At 39.7% G+C, this 24451-nt stretch overlaps 1 protein-coding gene across 3 annotated transcripts in view; it reads right to left on the reverse strand.

Moving 5' to 3' along the window:
* abtb3a (ankyrin repeat and BTB domain containing 3a) overlaps positions 1-24451 on the reverse strand; it is a 210106-nt gene that overhangs the window by 74114 nt on the left and 111541 nt on the right. The gene's annotated exons all lie outside the window — the stretch shown is intronic.

The following is a 24451-nucleotide window of genomic DNA, read 5'->3' on the forward strand; positions in this document are numbered from 1 at the left end:
CTGAGATGGTTATTGTACCATGAAAAAGTCATGATAGAGTCGGTAAATATGAAACAATATTTACCGACTGACCATAGGTCAATTCACTGTGAGTATTTCCGTGTCTATTGTCCCATCACAACTATTAATCATGTGGTTTTACATGCATGGACAAAAGCAACTTAAGCAAGTTTGTGCATGTGTGTGTGTGTGTGTGTGTGTGTGTGTGTGTAATTTATAGCTCATTATTCAGACTTTTCTGCCTCTTGCATGAGAAAAGCGCCATTTAAAAAAAAGGTCTTTTCAGGAGAGAAATGGGAGACGGGATTGTCTGGACTGTTGGAGATCAAGCCCGGGGCATAATGGGATTCGTGATCAATGCCATCCCTTTTCATGATAGACAGCCAATCCCTTCTGAATGGCTCCACCACTCAAGAGCAAAGAAAGCTCAGTTCCTTAATGCCCGACCTTTGAACAGTCTCCTCGAGAGTAGAGAGAGAAAACTCTACTAAAGCAAAAACACTCTTTAAGAAAGTGATCGCCCCATAAGAACTAAACCTTGACGATGACATTGTGATCTGCTGTAAGCCACATGCACTGAGTCAAGGTCAATTAGGTCACCGTGACGCCATGAACCATCACAGCTGCAACATGTGCAGGTATTACCGCCACCACATGGCTCAGCTCCCTTATTTTCTGCAGGAATGTCCAATCGATTTTCTGTAGTGAGAAAGTGGCGCTCTCCCCTTGTCGGTGAGAAAACTCTGCCGGAATATTAACAGGTAGTTGCCATGGCAACAGGAGACTGCTGCCTAACAGCGCAGTGATTGCCTGAGCTGGAAAAAGCAGCATTTCTTTTTTTTTTGTACTGTAAGTAAAAGCACATACACAAGAAAACTCTCTCTTTGAGTTTTAAGCCCCAGAGCCACATCCACATGGATGACCAGCCATCCAACAAAAAGCATCTCATCATAGGGGGATGATTCAGTTGGGTAATTGCTGCATCTAGTGTACCAGAGAGACATTTATTCTCTCATCAATAATGAATGAATGTACTTGGGACTCAGACCACATTAGCAGTGAAATGGCCAAAATGATTAAACGGCCGACCCAACTGGCTAACTGCAAATGTCAGCCGTAGATCCATGACCCAGCTGCTGGGAGAAGCTCACAGCAGCGAGAGAAAGAGTGGACACCGAACACATTCAGTACAGTCCCACTGTGCTTTTACAGCAATGTGAAGGTCTAATTAGTTATACATTTTTAAACTCTCCCGAGTTGATCAGCAACTCCTCGAACAGAATAATGAACGGCTTCTTTACGACATCATCTGAACCTGTGATACTGTCTCTCAATCATATACACTATATCAGGCCTCACCATATGGTCACACTAATTTTATGTGAAGTTTCAAATAAATCAACACTCCTAATGCACAGTACGGAGACCTCAAAGTCCCGATACGTGATGTGTTTTTAACTTATGTGAAGAAAATATGGAATTATTTATCTTAAGCAAACAAGTTCCATATACTGTGCACTAAATTTTTTATGTTGGGGGACTAAGATGCTGTAGTTTACCATAAATTAATATGCTTCTCTACCCACAGATGGACACCTCAAAATTACTCCGAAAAGTTTTATTTTCAACGTCATAAGAAGAACTTCATGTCACAAAAACGGACAATTCTCAGCAAGAATTTCTCTTGCTGATAATTTCTTTGTATATAGGAAAATCAGGATACAGGTGAAAAAGAGACAGGAGATAAATAGCAACCACTTTTCATTATAGCATTTTGCTGATATTAAAGTGAGACCATGGAACGGTGGTTTTAGTGAGTTGTAATTTCTGGTAGTTGAGCTAACTGTGTGCAGTTGGAAACTCATTGGTGACCTTTTTCAGGATCATGAAACTCAAAAAAATAATCAAGGCCAGCACAGCTACGAGGGCAGATGAACACTGAGTGAGTATTTCTGTCACCTCATGCTGTGTTTTGGCCAACAAAGTAATAGCTTTTGGCTGTGGTGGTGATAAACAGCTTGGGCATGTTGATAAAACTATGTTGTCAAACTGATGTCATTTTTTCCCCTGGTGTTCTAGTTGACGCGCCTCAACTTTTTGATAACAAAGCCATGTTTGAAATGCCCACCTGGGGGGTGAGGATCAGGAGCTCGGTGCAAAGCGTCTCTGTCCATGTTAGTACTGTGATAAGGGCTGCGCTAGAAGAAAAACTTTGCTGTCAATACAGTAGGGCTGCCCACTGAAAGTCGGAGATTTGAATAATCAGTTAGAGACCCCTCAGTCGACAGAGATCGCTTCAAGTGTTTCATTTTTCACTCGTCAGTGTGCTGGCCACTGTGCTGTTGGGGACTTTTGGGTCCTTAGATTTTTGCTGCGGAGTGAACGCTCTTAACTTTCACACTATTCTTTGTTACAAGCAGCTGCGTGCATGATGTGCAGCACAGAAGAGGAGACTCTCAACTTCGGGCTCTTGCATCTCTTCCCTTATTTCTGATTCACATTCATCAAATTTCAAGGCAGCAGATTTATGTTGAGCTTTAATCTTCAGTTTGCTCTTTTTTTTAATAACTTAAGGACCTCTATGACACTCTTTTAGGTGCAAGAATGCAGGGACTTCCATTAAGAGCAACTCTTACACTGTGAGTAAGATAATTGTGCTACTCTGTCTCTGACACTTTGTGTGTTGTCTGTCTGCAGAGCAAACAGGCACTGAGAGCCACTGAAATAATGGTTTATAAGGGCAACACGGCATCCACACCAAACTGAGCTATTATCCCTGATGTAGTAGGTGCTAGTCAGTGATTACTGCTGGACTGTCATTGTGTGCAGATGGGAGTTTCATACAGGCATTACTGAGAGACAGACATAGTAAGGAATAAAATAATACATGATTAAAAACAACTTTGGGTTCAGATACATTAATTTAAACGTCCTTATCCTGTATGTAATCTATGACCAGGATATTCAGAATCATGGAAGGCTTGTTAACTTTTCTCTTAAGAGCTGCAGCATGTTGGTTTTTTGTTTTGTAACCATTTATCTGTTTTTGTTGTTTTTGTTACTATCAAGATCACTCTGTCTCATTAGCTTCCTAAACTTATCAGAACTGACCGTACTCTAATGCTGGCCAGAAAAGTGTGTTTATTTGTTATTTATTTCCTCAACTAATGAATGTATTTCTGGCTGCAGATAGTTCTGTCACAACGCCCCTGAAGTCCCAGAAGATTACTTTTTTTTATCTTGTGGGAGTGAGATGTTATCTTGTGGGCACAAATTATTACCTTGTCCACACAAGTTATGTATCTCAGGGGGATTATTTATGTGTGTGCACACGTTTGAATCATCTACAGACATATAATGCTTTTTGGAATATTTTCCTTAAGTTGTTGTCAGTACACAAATAACACACAAAAAGGTTTTGAAGGGAGACTACGTAACATGAACATTGAATTCTCTTGAGTCTGTTGCTTTTAAAACATATTTATCGGTTGCACAAGTAGAGAGGAGAGCATGCAAACTTACTCATTAACCCTTTGAAACCTGGATGGACATCAGTTTTTCTTACGCTGCATTCAGATGCCTTTCACAAATATTTCAAACTTTAAAACCTGAGCAAAAAGGTTTAATTCTTTTGAAAAGCAAGACAGTTATCACCTATCACCTCCCACAAATCCCTTGTACTTGGTTGCTCCCATGTATAAGGGTCTTGCCTTTCCATTATCGCTCGCGTAACACGCCAACGTCGCCCTCGTTGGGAAATAATGACAGCTATTGCAGTGGCTACAATAAACCTGCTAATGTTTTGAACATCCATCGCCATGCTTCTTGGAGTGTTATCGCCAGAGGAGAAGTCACATAACATCACTCAACGGAAACACAGTCAGCTCGCAATTGTGTCTTATCGACATTTCGAAAATATCACTTCACAAATCTGTGATGGAAACCCAACTACTTCCATAAAAACTCCTCCACCATCACCCACCTGCTGACCCTTGGTGCACGTTCACATTGGTTAAAAGTTATTGTCACTCCCTGCTGTGAAGAGATTGACAAGGTCAGAGTCTTGACGCCCAACAAGCTTTCTGTATTTAACATTCACGTAATCACTAAACTGTTTTCTTTTCGTTATTGGCATGTGTCACAGCTGATGTTTCCAACTCATAAATACAACTTGGCTGCCTGTAACTACAGTCTCTACAATGTGATGTAAATGCGAGATAATATATTCTAACGGCGTAGTACAGAGAACAAAGTTAAGTTGTCCCCTGTGTAAAAAGCATCTCAGCCTCACGAGGCCGCTCGTGTGGCTTTATAATTGTCCTCCTGTTTAATCCTCAGAACGTTTCACCATTGGCTCATTAGCATTCGAATGATTCACTGTTTTCCATCCAGTGAACCCCCCCCCTTCTCCTCAGCTGTAATATCCTCCAACAAGATGGGCCCTCACATCCTCATAAATAAATCAAAACAAATAATTGTATCCGGCCATGTAATGAAAACACATACAGATGTGTTTACTTGGAATGGTTTTTACAGATCATCCACTGCAGACCAGCTGCATCTCACGAACACTGAAACTGTTTCTCTCTTCCTCCAACTCTCCTCTGCACATATTTCTATCACTGCAGTCTTTCTCTCAACTTGTGCACCCTTGAACTCTGGAGTCAAGCAAACAAGCCTGAATGAAACTTTGACTAAAAAGTCTACAACTGAATATGAAATTAGATTCAACCCTTGGCAGCTTTTGTTACCAATATTTACTGACATTAAAAAAAAAACCCTCACAATATCCTGAGTTTATACATAATACAAAGTGCTGTCCTATTGTGCGTGGGATGTTACACTTGTGTTGTCGAGTGTTTTACTTGAGTTTAAGTAGCGAATGAGTAAAATACTGAAGTAAAGCTGAGGGAGGCTGCAGTTTCATGTGCTAATTCTTCTTTCACACTATCATTTGATACACTGTAAACATAAAAATATGAATTAAAGTTGCTTTAAGTAAAAGTATTGCCACTTAAATACGCTTAAAATACGCAGAATCTTTCTCATGATAATACTGTGTGTTATTGTTTTGTTATTCAGGATGCCGTAAAAAAATTGCATCATTTTATTTTGTGCTTGGGTACAGTACTTTCCTTCCACCATTGCACTCCTAACATGAGTCATCATGTAACATACTGTAGCATGTGTGATGCCAATAACGCCCTCACAGCTCTTTACACCTCCAGACACCTAATCATGTTCAAGGTCTGCGTCTCTATGGCAATCGCACAGAAGATCCTCGTGTCTGAGTTTCTCAAGTTGAACATTTAGATTACTTTCTCAAGTAAAAGTACCAATAAAGCGATGTAAAAATACTTCACTACAAGTTAAAGTTCTGCATTTAAAACCATACAGTAAAAGTACAGAATTACTATCAATCATATGTACTTAAAGTATCCAAAATATTAATTCTAATTTGAAAATCAGCACCCTGACTTACATACTACAATATATGATATTTAGTAGTTAACACTGATGCATTACTGTGTAGGCTGCATTTTACAGTCGCGGCTGGTTGAAGTGGAGCTGTTTTAAATACTTTGTATGCTGTTAAGTGTTGTACAGACGTTCAAATTTTAGGGGTCAGTTTCCTCAAAGGGTAAACAAATAAATCTGAAGTGTTATGAGATGACTGAAAGTGTAGAAAATAAGAAAAAATGAATTAAGATATGCTACACAACTTTTCAGTCATTTAACAAAAGAAGAAAATTAGCAAGAAATTAGTAAGAAAAAAAAAGTACAAGATAATTACCTGAACATTAGTAAAATAATAATACTAATACTACTAATAATAAAAACCTAAAAATAACCTGAAACATGACATGCTTCAATTATAATAATTCTGTAAAATCATTTAAAATATTTTATTATAACGAATAGCTATAATAATAAAGGTAATAATAAGGTAATAATAAAGGTCTTCTCTTTTCCCCCGAGACACTGTCTCTGTGCTTTTTAAAAAAATACTCTAGAATTTTCTTGCAATTTGCTGAACATGTCTTACCAAATTGCTCATTGCCCCTTTCCCCATGTTTTTTAAAATAAATTTCCCAAATTCAAAGGTTTAAATACTTGAAAAAGGTGAAAAATTACGTCAAGGTCTAAGTTTCAAAGGGTTAAGCAGCTGACATATATATATATATATCATATATTAAAGTTCTTTTACTCAGGGCGAAAGGTTTGGCACCAGATGGTCTTCCAAACATCATCAAGTCAAGTGAAAATATTTAATGTCATAATTCCATATGTTCTGCACCATCACTCACGCTGCAAAAAAACAACATGAACATGTTATGTCAGTCTTTGCAGGTTGTTTTGTTGCCTAATCTATCTGCAGAGTCGTCATCCCAATCCTTCATCATTTGGGCACATTCATCACGCCGAGCCAGATGGATTGCAGGTGGCACGCCAGATGCCTTACTATATTTACGATCTCTATCAAGAATACCGAGCCATATCACACCAAAAATTCAACCAGCACACAACCTTTGTCTTTGAACAATTACATTCTTTTCTGCTGTTTTCATTATGCAGATATTATATATTCAATATGAGCGGCCTGCATTCCCTGGTCGGGATGGTTCAGCCTGCGTTCTCAAAGGAGACGTCTGACTCATCCTGATCACCGGGGGCGAACAGACACGGAGGCAGCGTAATGCAATCAGACGCAACACAAATGTCAGCTTATGTGTAACAAGCCGGGACGACGAGAAGAAAAACAGTGGTGTCAAAGAGGGTCAGCATTAAGTGGTCTGAAAACGATAAAGCAAACACACAAACCTTTAACGCATTGATTTGGTTCTATTATTCATAAATACAACAGATACACAAATTAAAAAAAAATCTTCTTATTTCAAATTGATTTCCTCTATTTGATATCATCATTTTCCTCTTTATCATGACTGTGAAATGCACTACTGATGATCTACGAGCAGGTTTATCCGACCATATTGTTTACATAAAACTTTAATATCCCACAGTTAATCCTCCTTTATGGTGAGAATAAAACCTTCAGCAGCATCTTCTGGTCCAGCTTTGGTGTACCGACATCAAATAAAACAGCCCACCAGCAAATATGGATGAAAAATTTCAGCCATCAGCTACAACATATCGTTTCCCTCTCATAATCAGCATTTCTGAATACAAAAGAAAAATGACCTCACGGGGCAAATGAATCCTTCTCCGGGTGCTCATTGACAGCTGTTTCTTAAAAACTAGAAGTTCTTCCCTGAGTCCAAGACAATGTTTATGCCAAATTTTAAGAAATGGCCTCAAGTCCTTTCTTATATATCGCTGCAGGAGAATGAGACGGGCACGAGGTCACAGTGAGTTCATCCTTGAGTCAAAGTGGATATTTGAGCCAAATTCAAAGAAAATCCCAAAAATCATTCCTGAGTTACTGCTGTAGGTGAATGAGATTGGCATGATGTGTGGTCATCTTTAAGTCTGCGTGGACGTTTGTGCCAAACTTGAGGAAAACCCCTCAGGATGTTCTTGAGATATCGCTTACAAGAGGATGACACAGGTGTGAGGTCACAGTGACCCTTTGACTGCCAATACTTAATCAGTTCGTGCTTGAGTCTGAGTGAATGTTGGTGCCAAATATGAGGAAATTACATCAAGGTGTTCTTGAGATATTGCTGTGTGCATACAGTACGAAATGTATAGTTTCTGGCTGTTACATGTATACAGTTTTTTTCACAATAAACTTAAAGGTTTAGGTTTTCTTTTTTAGGTTTTGGACAACAAAAGTACATTGTTAGCTTTAGAAAAAAACATCATGGTTTGGCTTAAAATAAGTACATATGTTATCAATGTCATGTAACGTCACGTGGCATATGTCACTAGTGTAGTAGGCTACACATACTAGCATGCTACATTGCTGTCAAAATTTCACGTGGGACATGAACAATGGTCTTCTGGGTGAAAGTCCAGGGTTTGTTTGACCCTTCTTCATCACCTCCCACCTATTCTGTGCACATTTTCTCACTACTTATACTAAGGTGAGTCAAAAAACGCAACCACCACTAAAGTAAAAATACTAAATACACATTACACTGGACAAAAGTTTGCACAGATCAAATTACACTTCATATTGACACAAAGCAGTAATATCTTACTAACTTACTAAGAAACACAAAAAACGGACACAGTATGTATGAGGTGAACACCACCAAATTTTATCAACAAGCTTTTGAAACCCAACTTTTTAAACATCTTTGCATGTTCACTGGGCCACTACTCCTCTCCCATACAACACAGCCACAGTATGTTTGCCCTTGCATTCAGTTTCAAGCTTGTACCATTTTCCAGAGGAAGACAAACAACATCTCAGAGGGTGAAAAGGAAACAAAGGAAACATGGTGATCACTTTAAAACTAGTTTGAATTACACAGTCGCCTATAGTCCCGGCTACATTTATGCATTAAAGGCCCTGAAAGCTACATTTTTTTCAATTAGCTTCTTGCTGTGAAGGAGCTTCTGTGCAAGAACACACACTTTTTATTTTTTTGTCAACGCCGGAGCAGTTTTGGTGCATGAGAGGTTTGTCTGTGATCTTTTCTCTGGTTTGAAGTGGCCAGCGCTCAGTTGGAAAAAGACAAATATTTCCATGCACTAATTAGGATTTAGCAATATTATATTAAAATGTGACAACAGCTGTGAGGTTCTTTGCTTCTGTTGCCAGCACCGAGAACAGATTTTTTTTGTGTGACCTACACTCTAAAATAATAACAAGAATATTTTTTTTAATTTCTGCAATAGCTGTGACTTATTTCGTTGTGATATTCTGTTTTCCAGAAATAGTAAGCTTTGAAACCAAGTTTTCAGGTAATAACAAGCCACTGGTGCCGTCTACTTAAAGGCACATGCTGTGTTGTCAAGGTTTGTTAAAAACTCACATAACTTTTCCTAAAAGGAGTCGCATCAGACATTCAGAGCACATCTATGATTCAGAGTCTGAGCCGGAGCTGCATGCACTCGGCTCTCAACATGGATGTGGCTCAGACGGCAGCTAGCAGCTAACAGCACAAATGGTATTAAGAATGGAGACATTGCTAGTTTAAAACCTAGTTTGGCTCTTTTTCTTTTCTTTCTTTCTTTCCTTTATACTTACATCGATACATCTGCAATAAGATTATAAAGCCAAGATGCTGACTGAGAGCAACATACGAGCCTCTTGGGCAGTCAGACTACTCAACAGTAGCATTTATTGAGTGTACATGCTGCGGATTATTTATGTTTTATTATATGCTGCTATTGTTTTATTCTCAGGTTATGTTTTTCTGTTTATTGTATTTTTTTAATAGGTTTTAAGGACTGAGAGAGAGCCAGGGCATAATGCATTTTATTGCATTGAATGTACACTCTACTTTCTATTGTATATGACAATAAATTTGAACTTGAAATACAATAATACGAACATCATATAGTTTTAATTTAGAGTTGGAACAACATATTGCAAAATGTATTTGTAAGAGTGCCAGTGAGGTATGATGAAGTTAAAAATAATAATAATCTATAACTACTTAAAGGGGAAACTGAATGTTAAAGTGTGTGCTAGTTCAGACAGTGAAACAGTCTCTGCAGATTCGGTGTCTTGCTACAGGTAGTTCTGTATGTCCACATTAGGAGGATCCACGCTGCATTTATTCAGGCTGTCTGTCTCATTCTGCTGCTTCCTCGCAGTGCTTCCGTTCACGATCGAACGGCATTTTAGGAGAATTACCTGATCGATAATGTTTTGCTTTGAGGGGATTTTTATTTGCATTAGACAGAAAAGACGAAGCGTGTGAACATCCTGCTGAATACAGAGAACACATCAGGTGCTTTAAAGGAGCAGCATCTTGATTTACAGTGAGGGACTGTATGTCAGGGATACACAACTTGCTTTGCTCGAAGGCCACTTTTGTAAAATGTCAGGAGGCCAGGGGCCAGTCGCAGCAGCCCCATACATGTTTCTAGGATTTTAGCACATTTCTCAGAACACGTTAGAACAATGATTCTAGGATTTAAGGTTGTTCCTAGATTTTAGGACTTTTTTTTGGGAAGTTTCTAGGACTTTAAGGACATTTTGTGGATTTAGTACATATCTAGGATTTAAGGGCATTTCTAGGATTTTAGGACACCACAGGCTTAGCCACGACCTCTGTCAGGGGTTGCGGGGTATCCCTCACAGCCGGCACTTTTTTTGATCAAGAATCTCTATTTTGATGCTGTTTTATGCACTCTGGCACCTTAGATATGCTAAAATTACTAAAACAATTCCCAATGTAAATGTCTTTATTTTTACTGTGAATTAAAAAATGGTTGGTATGCCACCCAGCACCCTACTGGGCACCAGATTTGGCCCACAGGCCATGAGTTGATTACCACAGCTGTATGTAATCAATGTGTGCTGAAATGACAGATTTAATCAAGTCATATCTTAAACATGTCACCTGCTCCTAGTCCCAAAAGAGCCATGTTACATTGCAGCAATATGTAGCAGCACATAAATGTATTTACTGGTCAGATTCAAAGTGACAAGAGATCACACATTTACATGTGTTAATAGTGTGAAGGAGACTCTTTCCTCTGTTTTCCCTGCAGGAATCCGCCTGTTTTTCACCTAGTTCGTGTATTTTCAGGTGTAAGGAGTTGGACTGATGCCATTCAGCCCCTCCCGCGCCGTCATGTGCACCCAAATATAACACATCTCTAATTTGGCACCGGCAATGCTGACATTTGGATCCTGTGCCCTGTGGGAAGGGTAACGACCTCGCATTAGGATGCTGCTACTGTCTAACACCTGATCTGCTCTCTGTATTCAGCAGGATGTCCTCACACTGCATCAGTCAGTGTAACTCAAACATAAAATCCCTTCAGAACGGACCACCATCGACCGAGTAATTCTTCCGAAATATCATTTGATTGAATGTAGAAGCAGTGTGAGGCAGCAGGAAGATACAAAACGGCCTCTGGCTACTGATGTCGCCCCCTAAAAACAGAAGGGCTTCAGCTTGATCCTCCCCTGAGACCAAATCAAAGAATCTTCCAGTTAGATCCTAAACCTCCTCTGGCTCCAGAGGGGCCACGACAAGACTGACTTTGCAACGCAACAAAAGCTTTCCAAAGATAATAAGCAAACTATGACCTCTGCTAAATGTGTAGGAATAATGAAAACATCTGTCAAAGTTGTCCCGCTTCAACAAAAGCCTCTAGGAGTGTTTCAGCCTACTTCCCACAGCCTCTTTAACCATATTTCACTGCAGTTTCAGTGCAAATCTGACACTACCCAAGAGTCTTCACACTGAGTGCCTCCAGCCCTACAATAAAATTCTCATTATAAGAATGGCCCGCAATGCAAAAGAGGTTGTAATCGCACATCTGAGTATTAAAGCCTCAACACACTCATCTGAGGCTTGACTGTGCATTAACAGTTCCACACTGCATCCATTAAATGTGCATTTAATTACCTTGACGATGATGCGTCCATGTGCTGCTTTTCACATATTCACATATCTACACTTTTTTTGAATATAAATATGTTGAGAGGATGTTGACATGAAGCTGTACAAGTCGGAAACTGGTAAGTACAATAACCTGCAGGAACGTGGCAACAGTCCACCCACACAGGTGTTTTCACTTACACCTGATTAGAGCTCCTCTCGTTATGTGATTTCGTCCGACTTCATCCTGACGGGAGGTTTAATCAGGCACAGGATTGGAAACACCTGTGTGGATGAGCAGCCTTTCAATTAATTCCCCTTGATGTAAGAACTGATGCTCCAGTTACAGTAACTAAGTACATGCCATTTCATACTCCACTACATTTTAGAGGGAAATATTGTACTATATATTTTACTACATTTTTCAGCTTTTTTTTTTGCATGAGAAAAGTTAATAAAAACTATGATTATTTGATTTAAAAATTAAGTGACTAAGTAAAGTAAGTATTCAGAATTCTAATTCTGTATTATTTTTAAACATTTTTGAGTTTCCTCTGGTGTTTTTTCTGGTTTGGGTATTTTTACTTTTAATACTTAAATATACTTACTTTTACTTAAGTAACATTTCCAATGCAGGACTATTGAAATCTTTCCTGTTTTCCCCTAAAAACAGCACCTTAAAAGAAAAATCTTTACAATACTGAACAAAAGTTATAGGAGACAGACTTTTATAAGAATTTCATTTTCTTTTTTCTTCATTTTTAAATGGTTGTGTTGTACTCTGATGGTAAAAAAAACAGCTGTAATAACTGTCATTATTTTGGGGCTTTTTGAAGAATAATAAAACATCAGCCTCAGTCACTAACACATTTCAAATAAAGAACTAGTAACAGTGTCAAATATAATTTCAGCTTACATTATGTCACCCATTTTATGAAGAGAGTGGCTGCCAAATTGGATCCACAATCCATTTACTTTTTGCTTTTATACCTAAAAGAAATGCCTGTCTTGGAAAAGCTGCTAAATTATGAAAGCAGCTCCAGAAAAATAAAGGTTATAGTGATTGGTATTGATGAACGTTATCGTGGCTCCCACAGACGGTCATGTTGGGCAGTGAAAAACACACTTATTTATCCATTAAGTCCAGCAGCGCCTCCTCTTTTGGTGATATTTTCAAAAGCAAAGCATGAAAATCCAATTTGAACAGAGACAATGGCTGTGACGCAAGTCAAAAAATCCATGCAGATTTGGACTGGCAGCTCTATATTTGGGGGCAATATGACTTAGTCTTGATGTTAAGGTTGGCGACATGGCTGATGTGGCCACACAGAGTGCTCACAGGTCACAGGGCCGCAGGGCGTCGAGGCCAGTCGTGGAAGGTTGGGAAGTGGCTGAGGTTACGCAGCTGTGACTGGCCGAGGCCCGGCGGCCGTCCTCCGATGATTTCACACGTCCCGGCAGAGCCGCAGAGCTCTGATCCCAACAATGCAAGAACGAGAGCACGACAGAGATGATCAAGAGAGTGTGAAAGAACAATGGGGACGAACTACAATGGAGCTCAAGAGAATGTACAGCGATAAAAAAAAAAAAAGAGGAAGGAATAAAAGTGATTGATGTGTGGAGATTGTAAAGGGGAAGCTGCGAGTATAGGAGGGAAAGAGAGCCAGGAAGTCATGGTTTTATCTTTCAGCTTCACTGTGATCGCCTTTTTGAGGACTCCCTTCCTGTCCTCAAGGAGACTGACCAGCTCCGGAGAAAGAACAAAGAATGGTCTGACTTAAAAAAAAATAAAAATTCTGAGCCCGGCTAGAATTTTCTCTGCAATGCAATGTCATTCAGCAGGACACTGCACTGACAAATCAAACAGGGTCGTGACGACGGAGAAAGAAGTGCTGTTGTCTGTGCGAATGCTGCTAAGGCTTCCAATATGTTTGCTCTATTACTGATCTTTTCATACTGATAATGATTCTGATATCAGAGATCTTTCTTTTATCTAGACTAACGGCCAACGTTACACTATTCATCACAAATCAAATCTCTTAAACAGTTGTTGGCAGTGGCAGTGACTCACATACTCGCCTATAACTGATCAGCTCTGATTGATTTACCAAGGTGTATGTCGATGAGAGCATAACACAGCTAGCTCGGCTGGGCTTCCCGCCCCCACTCCCTCCCACAGGTGCAATCACTTGCTCTCCTCCTCTCAGGTGCAAGCAGTCATTAATCTCTTCTACGTCCCTCCCTGTAAATTTAAATGAAAGATAAATAAATAAATAAAAAGCTCACTGAGGTTTTACAAAGTAAAAGATCCTCCCATGTTGACGTTTTTTTGCACTTTTTAATGAATTCATTTTATTGGCAATCATTGAAATAAAACGCTGATACAGATAATCTGCAAATCAGCCAGGCCTATAATCTGTTGACCCCTAGTCTCTTTCACGATGTAAGTCAATGGGGTTAAGTCTTTCTGGGCCATAAGGCATCACGTGACGGACCAGGATGGTGTAATTTTACTTTTGGCCACTATGTTAAATTTGCTACCCGGCGCTGCTTGAAGCGGACCTGCTCTTTATGTAGATATAATGTGGATATAAACGGCTCGGTCTAAGGTAATGAAAACACAACGACTTATTTTTCAGAGGATTTTATGCTAACGAAAACCTAATAATAAAAATTGTATTTCTTTCTGCCAATTTACCCCCCTAAATCCTTCACAAAAGTCACCTATTTGTGGCAATAGTTACCGTTAAATTGCTTCTTATTTAGCAACACTCATCACTTTTGCCAACAAAATCGAAAATTGTTGGCGACAGATAAGAGACTTGTTTTTCTTTAGCTTTGTGTGAAACCAAGTACTCAATGTTTCAAGAACACTTTTCCAAATTTCAAGAAGTAAATCCCTCACTGTTATCATTGCAAACTGTCAATGTGTCATGCAAGAGTGGAGAGTGTGACAGGCGCAGCAACAATAAGTAAAGAAGGCACACGATGATGTACCTTTCCTGTGGGGAGACGTTGCTCTTTCAAACAAACGCTCCCAGGTGAACGAAGGACGACGCAGAGCCACAAATCATCATCACGGAGCATGTCAAATCTCTGCACTTCTATTCTCTAATGTTGAGCTGCTGACATCTCTCTGATAAAACCTGGATGCGTCTTGGAAGTGAAAGTGCAAAGTGTAATAGTTTGCGGAGGTGTGTGTGTGTGTGTGTGTGTGAGAGAGGATGCATCTTTATATGTGTGTGTGGCAGAGAGCGATAGAGAGCCAGGCCACAACTCTTCTCACATTCCCAGGCCGACTGTTCGCATTAACAGTAAACCGTCTGTCCTCTCCTCCCTCGCTCGCCGCTGAGGGGGTTAACATGACCTGCGAGCCCCCGAATATCGCCCAGTCACAATGTTCTGACATCCCTGGGCTTGTCCAGATGGTCACCATATGTCCACGCAGCACGTACGGCAAGCCAGGGACACAAGAGAACAGACTGGGCTGAGGAATGCGCCTTTTCTGAGCGTTTGTTTACCCCAAGTGCCCCTCTGGTGTTTGTTACGGACATTTTATATTATATGCAAATAACACATGAACAACTAAAACAGTACAACAAACAGTGTTGGGCTCATTACTCCAAATACAAGAGTCTATTATTCTCAACTAAATGTTTTGTTACACCCACAAAATTGAAGACTTCATCCTGTCATAAAAAAAATCTAATCAGGATAACGCAGTTTTCTCCATTTTGAAAGGATGAGTAACCAAACAGTTTGTTAAAATAAATGTTTTCTTTTGATCTTTTCTTGTAGTGGGTGGTTTCCGCTGGAAGAAAATTACTTTTTCTGCCAAAGTTAATATTATTAAAATAATATCTATTTTGAAAAAACATCAGATTTGTATTTTATCACCTGGGCCTTGTTTGGTAAAAAGAAGGCACTGTATTATTAGTTACTGATCCACTCACAAACATAGTTACTGAGATCTTGGCATAAAGTGTATAAACACAAGTATAAAGTAAAACCAGATGGCAGATTGGGTTGAACCAGAGTAACAAATTTTAAACCAGTTTGATATTACGGCAAACAGCAGACCTGATACCGACTTTTACCAGTAGGTGTCACACATGACTCAGCAGTCACTTGCAAATGGAACATAATTACACTGTGCCCAAACAAGAAATAAAAATGTGACTACTGTGTCCCATCATGTAACATTGCAGCTCTCTGTCCACACTGAGGCTTCGTTTAGATGAGAACTGCCCCACTAAAAACAGAAAAGCCACTCCTTTGCATTTCTAAAAAATCTGTGTTCATATGATAACATTGTGAAAATGATCCTCGTGTACACAGATATGCGAAACGTTTTTATGTATTTATTAGCCTTTATTTAACCAGATTTGTCCTATTGAGATCAAAAATCTCCTTTATGTGGAACACCTGGCGAGGAATAGCAAATAAGGAGGTATAGTATAGATAACATCTCATTTTAACTTTATGCATCAGCTGCTCCTTGTCTATTACAGAGGCTTTCAAAGCTAGCAACAGGAATAAATATAAACAAGGCGTCTGACAAAAGTTCAGCTCAAAACGGCAGCGCTGCTTCCCTCATGGTCAGTTAAGACCCATTTTTAATCTGCTTCAAATCCATAATGTTGCCACATTAGCGTAATTTAGTTATCTTGAGAGACTAAGTGCCATGTCACATCTTGTCACCCCAAAAAACACTTTTGTAGCAAACAAACACAAAATGCAGTGATCTTCCCCCCAACAAACTCTACTAAAATTTGTTGTCTTTGTTGTCTTGTTGTCTATTGTTTGGATTTAGTACTGTCAGCACAGGTTGCTAATGAAGGCTACTTTTCAATTTGCGAGAATGTGTCAAAATGCCAAGTGATGGTTCAGTCAGTTTTTATAAAAGCAAACGGGTTTAGGTTTATACACATGACCGGACCAGACTGGACTGACAAAATGGGAAATCATCCCAACGCTAATGAAAGATGCTCACACAAAGTTTTCTACAAATGCCTGGTTTATACAAATGAACTAAATGACTTATTTCAAAGACAAATACTCAGATCATTGGAATAACTGCTCTAAAGTAAAAATAGCAAAGTCCAGGGCTGAAACTATTAATTCATAATGTATTAAACAGTTAAATACATAATCATGAATTTTAATCATTAAATTGTCTAATAATCTCAGTTATTTATCGAGCAGTTGTTGGTTCCTGCTTGTCAGTTTGGAGCATTTGTTGCTTTTCTCTGTTTTCGTCTTTGCGAATTGAATCAATTTTGAGTGTTGGTTTGCTTATTGGATAAAACAAACACTTTAAAGGTGTCACCTTGGAATTCTGGGAACTTGCGATGGCCCATTTTCACTCGTTTACTGACATTTTATAGACTAAATAATAGGTGTTTTTCACTGCACTGTCAGAGTAAGTAAAGCGCATGTGTTAAGAGTAACATGATGAGCCAGCCTGCACAACACCAGGATCCTGAAACTGAAGCAGCTAAATGGAATTCAGCCATCATTAATCATTGTTTACCTGTGCTTTTCCAACTGTGACATGTCAAAAATAATCGACAGATTAATGCACATGATACACACACTGATGCAAGCTCACAAGCCAGTGGGAGATCTGCAGGCATTTCTACCCTCCAGGAGTAAAGATGGTAAACAAGGAAGTAAACAAGTCAAATTGTCAATATGGACTTTAGAGACAGGAAAATTGCAGTAATTGAGATGGAAGGGGTTTGAAAGTGCTGCACAGAGAGGAGTCTGCATTTTCTGAGGATGTCAGACGGACGTGATGAAGCATGCCTCAGTGCACGAATATGAGCTGGCTGCATTTACTGCAATTAGACTCAGTGACGTTGATTTGAACAGCTTTATACCACAAACAGACACGACACCTGAGGAAGAGTCACAGCTGCAGCAGGTCTGATCATGTCTGTCACATCGACAGATACATGGCCTCACTTGTTCATAAGAACCAAAATATCAGAGTTAACAAAAGATGTGGAGGGGAAAATCCATTACAGTCAATGAAATATGTACTACATAGAGTGTACTAAAGTACTGCCAGACAGAAAATGAAAACTTGCAAAGAATTTTATGGCTTAGCTAGGAGAAAAATCAGCCAGCTCCATCTGATTAATAACTTACTTTCATTTAATAATCATAATGCAAGCTCATTAACATCTCATGTGCATTTTTGCATCTAAATTTCAAAAGAGTGTAAAAGATGAAGTAATCCATCAAATAGATTAGTTTTGGGTGGAAAAGCTACATTCGCTTTTAGGATTAAATAGAAACAGGCTCTGTAGACAGCGCCTCGCAACTGTGTGCAGCACACAGTTCGCTTTTTAACTATTGAGTTTTGTGTCTCGTTTATACTATTTATATTGTTCCTTTTTGCTTTTTTCTTTAGCTTAAAACCATATGCAACCATTTACTGTCATCTCCACCAACGAAGGCTTTTCCACCAGTTTAAGTTTTCTCAAATCAAGGTGTTCAGGGCACTCCTACAAAAACACAAGGAGTAAAGGAGTAAAGAGGGAAAAACTTGAGGCGCTAAGCAACACAAAAGAAGAGAGCAAAATGCTTCACTCTCATTGAGAAGAACTACAAAAAGCCACCCTACGCTGCTAAAACCTGGTCCGTCTGATCGGGGTCAGACGCTACCGTCTCTCCATTGAGTAACAAAGGCTGTATGTATATTGTGTAGTTATAAAATAAAAAAAAGATGCATTAAAATCAACAGTTTTTTGTTCTTACAATGTCTTTTTTCTGCTATGCTAGTGGCTCTGCAAGGCTGTACTTAGGTAAAACAGTGCTTTGAGCGAAATGCTAACATGCTGGGCTAGCTTTTTAGCATGCAATCACACGCTAATTACCACTAAACCCTAAGTACAGCCTAATGGAATTTTATTTGTTTTGCAGGTATTTGGTCAAAAAGAAATGTTATGGACAAAGTTTGGAACAACAAGAAATGTCATACAAGTCAAAAGGATTCATTTTTTTAAGGGACCATGGATGTCTATGCAGCATTAAATAGTACTTCATTAATATTTGTTGAGATATTTCAGCTAAGGACCAAAGCAGTGAACAGACCAACAACACACTTTCACAGGAACAACAACATAATGTCATTTCATTTATAAAAGTCTGCAAAATTTGTTCTCATATTTGTTTGAGGATATGGTTCGATTTCATGCCAAAATAACTGGTTAGACTGGATGTTTTGGCTGTGCACTGTATGTTCACTTTGCCAAAATGAAAACGCCCTCTTCCTCGGGTTTCATGTGAATCTCCAGTGACAAATCATCCAAACCACAGCAGCACCACCTCCACCCCATTACACTGTTATGGCTGATGTGTCTTCAGGGACTCAGGTGTGGTCGTATTATTACGCCTCACTTCCCTCAGTGAGGAACCCAATGATATTACTAAAAGTTTCAGACAGTTGCTGCGCTCCGTTTTCCCCCTTCAATTATGTTCAATTATTCTCAGCTGGAGCTCCCAGATGCTGCACCAGTTGGGTTTTATATTGCTGCTTTGGGGTGCTTATTTGATCTTGTGGACTTTATGTCACATTATACCAAATGTCAGAATGTGTAATGTTAGTACAATAAGCTGCACCAGTACCAGTGTGGCAACCTTCTGTGCATTTGTTGCACTTAAACACATTTGATTATGTCTGATGAGCATGAATTAGAAACTCAGAGTTGTATTGTAAATGTTGGATAACAAATTATGTGTGATATATTTGTTTTTAAGTGCTCATTGTAGTGTGTCTGTATGGCATTTCACTTTCAATAACTTTTCATATTTCTGTTGATGGAGTTTGCGTTTCTGTTTATTCTTTTGTTTGGCTATCACAGCTCATTACAGCTAGAGGATTTAGCTCTTTATTCAAGTCTCTCTGCATTTAATGTCCTCTGCCAAACACATTTTAGAGGAAATGTCATCGCTGTACAGAATATTTTGTTATTATGGTGTAAAAGTATCATATAGAGGAGGTTATGGTGGTCACTTTTTCAGGTCTTCCACATCTCGGTGTCCCATTGCAGCCAAGGAATGTATGTGACAAAGAAGAACTTTCTACCCTGAAAATTTTGCTAATAAAAAATCCTTACAACCGGACATGTTCCTGCAGGAATGATCCGAAATCTGGGATAAATTAACAACATTTGCAACCAAGATTACATGTTTCCCTGAAGTTAGCATGTAGCTACATGCAGAAGTGTATGTAACACTTGCAGCAGAATGCATGGAGCAGATAACCATATAAAGAAATCTGTCATGAGCCGACGTCAGCTTGTATCGAAAGTAAAAAACAAACAGTTGAAAACAGAGTATTCAGAACAGTCTGAAGATTTTTGCTCAACTATTCAAAAAGATTACCAAGACAAGTCTCAATCAAGAACTTTGTCTGAATACATCATGTGGTTTCGAGGATGCAAACTTAATTATCTAAGGGATCAAAGTCCTGTACCGTCCATTTTCACCGTCCTCTTTCTCTAACTTTAAAAGGACACTTCATTGCCCGCGTAAACATATTTTCTCTGTTACCTGAGGCTCTATTTCTGAGTGTAGATCGTGTTGGTGTTAGTTGCAACATGCTTGAGATATCGGCTGTAGGGATGTCTGCCTTCTTTCCAATATAATGGAACTAGATGGCGCTCAGCTTGAGGTGCTCAAAGCACGAAAGCATACATTTGAAAAACTCAACAGCAATGTATTTTTCCAGAAATCATGACTCGCTAACTGAGGATAATCCACAGACCTTGTTGTGAGCCGTTTCATGTAGGAACTACTTTTCTTGTACTGAGCAACACCTGTTAACCGTATCAATGTGCAGAAGGTAATTTTTGATTTTGGGGTGAACTGTCCCTTTAACCACTAAAAAGTTAACAAGGCTTAAGTTTTGAGCTGCAGATATAGAAAAAATAAATGTAGAATTCTGACTGAGAATATTGGGCCAGAAATTGTACACTATTTTCAAGAAAAGATCTGTTAGACTCTGATGTTTACAACAGCAAATATAAAACTTTTACTAAGTGCCCGAGGGTGATTTCTCCACAACAACATCCTCATTTATTGATGCATTTTTTGATATGAAAGCCACTGATAATCATTTTAAAACTGACTTTCTGTGTGTTAAATATGTTCAAATCACTGAAGCAGAGCAGTGAGTGTATCTGTTTTTCCCGGTGGCCTGCCTATCACTCCTATCACTCAGTTGTTGGAGTAAGGTAGTAACCCCGGGGTGCTCTCCGGCTTCTCCTCCAAACCCTCTTAACACCCTTTAAGAGTGAGAACCAAAAGCCAAGTGAGACTAGACACACAGAGAGCAACGGGCTGCCACAGAGGTTGAGCCGCGGTGGTGTAATTACACCTCAGGAAGGCTGGAGTGTGTCTGGTCCTTCCCCTTACAACCTCTCCTTGGATGCGAATTAGCTGAGCGTGCTCTCACCGGAGGAGGGAGGGCGGTTTGGGAATTTAGTAAAAGCAGAAAAAAAGCGCCCCCCTTGTGTGTATCACATGTCAGATTAGCATAAAAGGCAGAGAGGGGAGATGATTTGGCATGAATGTTGTGCTTTGAAATCTGAAATCTGACTGTGCCGGCTCCCTGTTACTCCTCTGACAGCTGCCCTTGCGTGACTTTGCAGTGCTGACATGCCGCTCGCGGTCTGTTAGAAAGGAGATAAATCCTTGATGGGTGGCAGAAGAAGGGGAGATGAGGAGCTTAGTGTCTGGCTCTGACGGAGCCTTGAAGCCGCGGATCGGCTCTTCATGAACATGACGGGAGGAGTGGAGTTACATGGTCACCGACTCGCTGCCTGTCTGCTCCCATCTGAAGGCTAATAAGACTCCTGGAGGCCTGGTGCCCAGCGGAGGTGTTGTTAGAGAGAATATCAGGTTGCTGCTCAAGACAACAACAAAGAGGTTGTCGCTGATGAAAAAAGCACCTTTGACCGTTGTTTTCCTGAACATACATCATTATTCCACCAAGTCTTGCTCAAAGGCTCACTGTCTGTAAAAATGTAAAAGCTCTGCTTTAAAACTCTATTATTCAGTAACTTTAAAGCCTCAAGCATCTTTTTTTATATCAACAAAAGATCAAATGGCTAAGTGTGATAGCAAAGAGATCATTTGCAGTAACAAATCTATCATGTATCATCTATCTCTACCATGCTAACCCCAGCAGCTTAGTGGAGCATTTTAGCATCTTTCAACTGGTTGTTTTGGTTTTTGGCCTCAAACTCCCAACTTCATCAATCTTAATTTCAGCGATAAACTCACTGTGCACTATCTGCACATGAGAGTTAGTAAGTAGCTAGAGAACACAAAGATGCATTTAGCAGCTAAAGAGCCAAATATTTCCCTCAGAGACCAAAACAGAGCTGGCAAAAGCAAAACCTATAAGACTTACATCCATGACCAGAAACACGACTCCAAATTATTATTATTACTGATATACTGCTTCATGTTTGCTGGATGTCAAAAATAGGAAACTATTTGCTTATGCTTTACAAGTCAATCTTTAGTTTACAACTTGTGGCAAAGAATAAACAAAAATATTCAATGAAAACAAATGAAAATGCAAATTAATACACCAATAATGAACAATAAACCAATGGTGCTACTAGCGGTAACCACCAAATGAGCGGCACTGCAAGCTAACTCTGGTGGTGCACCGTGCAGTAAACTGAAGAAAAGCTAAAGTCATATATATACTGACATGTGTAACCAGTCAAAATTATTAATGGTGGATAACCGTTAATCATTTAATCATGCACATCTACCATATCACTGAGTCCCATAAGGTACGGTAATTATTGTGGAGTCATTGTCACCAATTAGATTATCTCAAAAAGTGGTGAGATTTACAATGAAGGAAACAAAGTTAAATATTCTTATTAATTATTTTATAAGACAACAGAAAGTCAATGGTTCCTAAACAATTCACAAGACAGAAAAGCAGAAAGAAAAGATTTCTGCTGCACCAATCTTTTTAATTTTCTTCAAATTTTGCTCTGTAAAATAATCAAATTGAAAAGAGAACTATACTCCTAAGCTAACCGCCTCACAACACGTCGATCTGTTCGGCCTGTGATGAGGATCGTGCTCTTGTTTGTTTCATGGGCAGCTGAGCTGAGAAGGTTGGGGATCACTGCTTTAACACCTTCACGAGGATGCTCTGTCGTTATCTGTCTTCCACATGGCTGCATCATAACTCTGCAGCAAGATTCGGCTCAAGGACCCGAAGAGCGACAACGAGCCAACTGGCCTGTCAGGCGCTGCACTGACAGCAGATGGTGACGGGTGGTGCTGACTCGTGGAGAGGCCAGGGGCCACCCAAGAACCTGGGTCAGAGCTCCAGCGGGTGTCACATCAGGGCAGCATCTCCATCTGCCACTTACTGTCACCGCTGTGCTGCCCAGGGGGATTGTGGGTGACAGGGCACGCTGTCAGTTGCGCCTTTACAGCCCAGAGTAAAGCTGATGTGTTACCTTTGACCCCTGCTGTCACCTTTTAACGGAGGTGTAAGGTAAAAAGGCGTCCTTGCTGAAGCTCCGAAACAACCCACATCTGATGTGCTCCAATAAAATGGCGCCGCAATTTAAATAAATAAAAGGAGGGCTCAGATTCTCCACCTTCCTGCCGTCTGTGTCGGTGTCCTGCTGCTATCAGCCCGCATTAGCTCGCTGGCGTTACTACAAAATGAGACAATTACTGTGCAGAAATGGCAGATCGTGACTGCACAGTAGCAGGTGCGTCGGCTGTCAACCGTGGAATCTCCAAATTGACAAAAAGAAAACAATCAGAAAAGGGCACCGTGACTTCATTTGTCTTCATCTGTCTCTGGAGCACTGCATAGCAAGACAGAGGGACAAAACAGTCGCTAATGTGATTTCAGTGTGATGTTTTCTTTGATTTCGTAATGTGGACTCTAAAGAGATGGTCGATAGTTTGTGTGGGGCCACAAACCAATGTGTCTCACTGTCAGTCAACAGTCCTTCTGTTCACCTGTCATCTTCCTGCCTCCTGTTTTCAATTTGGTTCCCTTTTCCTCGCAGTTCTATAATGCTGCACTTATGTGCACCCTCCACCAAACCAACACCGCCTGGTCTTTGCAGACTCATCAGCCTTATCAGCCATCGGTTTGGGCTCCATGGGGGATTTATGTTGCTGCTGCTCAGATGCTGCTCGATTACAAATCTCCCTCGGGAGTCCAGGCGTCAAAGACTTTCTGTCAAATCTTAATCATCATATCATCTGCTGATCTGTTCACCTGCAATCTGTATTGAACAGTCATCTGTATTTCATTCACCTGGTCTCTCCTGATTGAACAGATATAGGCAACTTAAATTATTCTGCAGTCTATTATAGATGCAACTCAGTCCCGTCTTCCTAAAAAGTCTGAAGGCATGAGAACATATCGGCCCACGTAATATCAAACGAAATAATCCAGCACCGAATTAATCGAAATTTATCGAGTCAAACAATACCAATACAGCCAATCACCAAAAGTGTTCTTTAATGCTACATGTAATTGGCCTGCTGCAGGAGAAGCTACAACCCATTACATCTGTGGTGTGGTGAGGTGGAGCACGGTGAATTTGACACTTTAAAGGTACTGGGATTATAATTTTTTTTTTTTTTTTTGATTGATCTCTCACTGAATTTTCAGTGGTAAGGGCAAAATGCAATGAATATTACAAACACCAAATAGAATTGCCTCCCAATCCACCCTCAACCTCAAGCACATAAACTAAAACACACACAAGAAATAATAATGTTACCTCAAGGCTAACATGTATTTAAGAAACCACATAAACCATACACTTTTAGCTAAGAGAGGAGAACTCACTAGGTCTCAAAGAAACGAAACGGGACCACAAAGGTTCCCAAATTTTGAAAAACTTTCCTCGGTCATTACTCTTTGTGTATCTAATTTTCTCCAGCTGCAAAAATCTCATCAG

Source organism: Plectropomus leopardus, chromosome 22 (genome assembly GCF_026936395.1).
Source record: "Plectropomus leopardus strain MGB_pleo_1.0 chromosome 22, ASM2693639v1, whole genome shotgun sequence".
In the NCBI taxonomy this organism is placed as follows: domain Eukaryota; kingdom Metazoa; phylum Chordata; class Actinopteri; order Perciformes; family Serranidae; genus Plectropomus; species Plectropomus leopardus.